General features: G+C 50.5%; 1 protein-coding gene across 2 annotated transcripts in view; it reads right to left on the reverse strand.

The window, feature by feature from the left end:
• The window catches only part of Ankrd11 (ankyrin repeat domain 11), a 148,778-nt gene extending 144,588 nt beyond the window's left edge, over positions 1-4,190 (reverse strand). The window contains exon 1 of one of the 2 annotated variants that reach the window (XM_028752432.1): positions 4,163-4,190. The gene's annotated coding sequence lies outside the window, so the exon portion shown is untranslated. Of the gene's footprint in view, positions 1-3,470; positions 3,489-4,162 lie in introns of those variants that run through there. The other variant, XM_028752438.1, reaches the window with a different exon arrangement.
• Between the last annotated feature and the right edge of the window lie 481 nt (positions 4,191-4,671).

The following is a 4,671-nucleotide window of genomic DNA, read 5'->3' on the forward strand; positions in this document are numbered from 1 at the left end:
GGAGGGGAGGGGAGGGGAGGGGAAAGAGAATAGGGTTGGAAAGATGGCTCAACAATAAAAAATGCAGGTTTCTTGATGATCAGGGTTCAATTCTCAGCATCCAGAGGCAGCTCACAAATATCTATAACTCCAGTTCCAGGGATATGACACCCCATACAGACATGCAGGCAGACAAAACACCAATGCACATAAAATAATAAATAACTCATTTTTATTTAAAAAAGAAAAAGGAGGAAAAGGGAGACATGCCATTAAGAGGAACCGAACTAAAACATAAAGGAGAGGGCAGTATGAGACCCTAGTGTACGCTTCCTTATCAGCAGACAAGCACGTCAGACAGCAAAGCCCAAGTATAATATATTTCTGATATCCAATCTAGAAATCAAAAGGCATGGTTTCTATTCTTAACAAGAATCTTAACAGAAGCTTGTCAGAGAATCAAAGTTAGGTTGTATCTTTTGCAGTTGCTGGGTTTCTTTGTTGGGGGTGGGGCGGGCGTATTAAAGGCTTGGGTTTCTTGGTTGGTTTGGGTGTTTTTGTTTCTTTGTTTTGTTTGGAATATTTACTTATCTATCTTGTGGCCCTGTGCCATTGAAAGCAAACAAAAGTCAAAGGACAACTTGAGGGAATCAGTTTTCGATACAATGTAGGATCTGGGGATCAAAGTCAGGTCATCAGGCTTAGCAGCAAGCCCTTTCCGGGATGAGCCATCTCGTCAGCCCTAGTTTTGGTCCTGAGACAAAATCTGGAGTTCACAGCAGCCTGTAACTTGCTATGTAGACAGCCATGACCTTGAACTCCACACTCTCCTGACCACCCCCCCTCCAGCACTGGTACTGTTAAGAATGAGCCAGCTCACAACAGCCATTTCTATGCTTACCATAAAAACAGTATTTGTAGTTCTACCATGTTTTTAAACGCTATTTGAGGGAGCTGATGTTCAGGAAGCCTGGGTGAGAGCACATCCTGTGACATCTTAGCATTTGGTGTTGATGGGAGGACCAGAATGCCAAGGTTTTCGTCTCAAGCATAGAAGTTCAAGGCCATGTGGGCTACTTGAGACAGTACCAGAAAGGTGTTTTTAGTGTGTTTAAAAATGAACTATAAGAAAAACTGAACAGGATAATTAAATAATAATTTTAAAAATACAGAATAGTAAAAACTGACATTTAAACACAAAGTGGAATTTTAGCTTAGCTTAAGAGGTACCACAAATATCCACCAAACAAACAAGCCACTTAAGAATAAAAATATCTATAGGAACTAATGAAGCAGTCACTGAAGCAGATCATTTTCTAAGCCTAAAAGGTTTTCCATGCCAATTATCCAACGGCCTGAGTTCCGGGGCTGAGGACTGACACCCTCTTTCATGTAGCTTTAAGACAAAACTGAGAAAGCTGAATTGGACAGAAATTCCATTTGAAATTCAAATGAGAACACATACTGAAAACATTTCAAGACAATAACTCCTAGTGATGTGAGTTCATTCGATTTTTGTTTAAAGTTATCACAAGGGCCATGCTCAGACTCAGAGCACCGCCTAAGCAGCCGTAATAAACCGCCCAGTGTGCAGGCAGACAGCCATACATCACCATTCTCACCTATTAACTAGCAAGTATCTTGCTATTACGAGAAGCTCATCCATTACACTTGCTATTTGAGGGATGAAGGGACTTACATCTGGTAATGGACAGATCAAAACACTTATTTTGGCAACAAATGCAGATTATTCTCTGAACCAGCATTTACTGATGCTTTCTAATTATGTTATTTAATTGATGATGGGCTCACTGCCAATATGCAAAACAACACTCCTCTTACATGTGATGAACTCAGGTACCCAAGGCACACACACAAAGCTTCTGGAAAAAAAATTCTTAAATCCATACAGCATAGTTGCTTTAACTCTATTTGTAGAAAGTTCTTCTTGTCACTGACCCAACACTGTAATTATAGCTAACATGACAGCCACTAGTCATCAGGAGCCCATCTGGTTTAGTGAGATGAAAGGCTCTGACAGAGCAGCATGATTAACATGGCTATCTAGAGAAAAGCATCACAGAAAAATGCAAGCTCAAAGGCTAGTAGAAAGTTAGAGGTAAGTGAGGAATTCTAAACTAGGTGGCACTTTTAGGGAACTTCTGGTAAATTTTGTTGTATATTGTTTACCACAAGAAGTCAAAAAAGACGACAAGAAAAAGAAACTCCTGAAAGAATCAAGTTAAGGTCAAATTTAGCAGTATCCTTTGGGTTGCTTTTCAAGGAATGCACGAGGCAAGCACAAAGAAGAGAAAAATGTCATAGCAACTTGGCCTTTGTTCCCTCCCATCCCATTCCATTCAGGATGGCCAGCCTATCACACGGGATCCTGCTCTTAAGCGTGAAACTACAGAAAGGAGAACAACAGCTGAATGGAGAGTGGGGGAGGAAACACCAGCTATACGGAGATCCAATTCAAGGGTCACAATCAAAGCTAAGCACGGCATTTTTCCGTTTTAACTATAGCTGCAAAGTGACATCGGGGTATTTGTGCAATCATTTCAAAATACACAAACAGAACTCTAGGTCTTTAGACCAGCCAGTGTTAAAGAAAGAAAGAAAGAAAGAAAGAAAGAAAGAAAGAAAGAAAGAAAGAAAGAAAGAAAGAAAGAAAGAGAGAGAGAGAAAGAGAGAAGGAAGGAAGGAAGGAAGGAAGGAAGGAAGGAAGGAAGGAAGGAAGGAAGGAAGGAAGGTCTGTCTGTCTGTCTCAGGGCAACAAGTACCATTCTCGGAAACTCTACCATGGAACTACCCAAATTATACCACTGACTAGGACCTCACACAGCAAACACAGTAACTGTTTCGATAGCTTTTCCCACAACCCATTATCACCTACAGTCTTTGCTCAGTTAAGTCTTCTCCTCCCCCATAGCCGACCCAATAGCCCAAGGAAGATTTTAGGTACAATTGTGTGCTTTTATTCAGTTGAGCGGAACGTTAGGGATAGTGTTCAAAGGATCACAGAAAACTCACCAAATAGGTACAAAGCCTGATTTTTTTTTCTACCGGAAAATCTGTAAAACTACCCATTTCTCTCAAGTGGAGGTAAAACTTCTCATGACCGCAGAAAACTACTATGAAACATGAACACTGCACATGTAACCAGATTTCAGAGCACACGCCTGACTGTGAACCAGTTTAACCTTCACCAGTCTTCCAAGCTTATGCTAGACAAGGCCTTGAGGAAAAAAATTAGACTACACGCCAAGCCACATACATAGGATATACATAAGAACTGAACCGCACATCCGTCTGTGAGGGGGCTGGATCCATGTGGCAGGGCCAACCCTGCACACACGTACACACACACGCGGGCGCGCGCACACACACATACATGCACACACACACTCTCACCGCCCCCCCTCAGCTACCGCCTTGCCAGGGGATGATGAAATGAGGAACGGAAATTAACATTTCAGGCAACGTCTCACATTGTTCCTTGAGGCCAAAGGCTGCTCCTGCAGCCGTCGCCTACACCGCTTTCCTCCTACTCTCCCCCCAGTCCCGCCTTCCCCTCCCCCAGACGCCCCCCGCCGCCCCGCATTCCTACCCCCACTCGGGCCTGCGCGCCTCCGCACCCCGCAGCTCCAGGTCCCCGGCTCGCCCGCCCCCTCCGGCTCGGCTCGCAGCCCGAGGGCCGCCTGCTCCCATTTCAAAACACGATAATAATAGGGACGCTGGGAATAACAACTACCACCAGCCCGGCGACGGCGCCCCTCCCGAGGGTCAGAGGTCGGCGCCCCGCGCCACTGAGGACCCCAGGGACCCCCGGGAGCCCGCCGTCGTCCTCATAGCGTCCCGGGACCCACTAACGCACCATCGCCCTTTGGTCAAGGCCCGCCCTAGATCCCCACGGCCGCCCCAGCCCGCCGCGGAGCCCTTCCTGAGGCTCTCACGGCCGCCCGACCCCGGGGACGGCCCGAGGCTCGCCTGGGAGCCCGCCCTCAGCCCCTCATGGCCGCTCGCAGGACTCCCGCGGCCCACCGACCAGCCTCTCGCGGCGCACGGCCCGCCCCGGGGCACCCGCGGCTTCGGGCAGCGGAGGAGGCCTGCAGGCCGCAAGGCCGCAGGAACGCCCGACGCCCGCACCGACCACCACCCCCAGGTCCTCGGCGCTTCTCACCCGGCTGCGAGGGCGACGCGGCTCCGCGGCGGAACGGCGGCCGGGCGCGGGCGCTGCCCATGCAGCCCGCGGCCGCGTTTCCCGGGCCGCGCGGCCCGGGCGGGAAGGCGGCGTCGGCGCGCGGACTGGAGGCTGCGGCGAGTGCGGGGCCGGCGGGATACAAGCCCGCCCTCGGCGTGCAGAAGCTCACGCGGGGCCGCGGCGCTCGCGCGGACGCTACTGCGGGGGCGTCTGGCCGCGGACTCCGCCGCGGCGCCTCCCCGGCTGGGGCCCTCGGTCCATCGCGCTCTGTCGCGGGCGGCCTCTGGCTCCAGGACCCAGCGGTGGCTGCGGCGGGCGCCGGCCGCATGAGAGGCTCCCGCCCATTGGCTCGCCGTATCCGCCACCGCCATTGGCCCGCCCCGCAGAGCGGCAGGGGCCGCTTACGTCACGTCGGAGAGGAAATGCGATGCCGGGGGTGAAAGGGCTCAGACGGCCTGACGGCTTCCGTAACGGGCATGGGGCGGGAC

The sequence above is a fragment of the Grammomys surdaster genome, unplaced genomic scaffold, assembly GCF_004785775.1.
Source record: "Grammomys surdaster isolate TR1022 unplaced genomic scaffold, NIH_TR_1.0 128, whole genome shotgun sequence".
Taxonomy (NCBI): Eukaryota; Metazoa; Chordata; class Mammalia; order Rodentia; family Muridae; genus Grammomys; species Grammomys surdaster.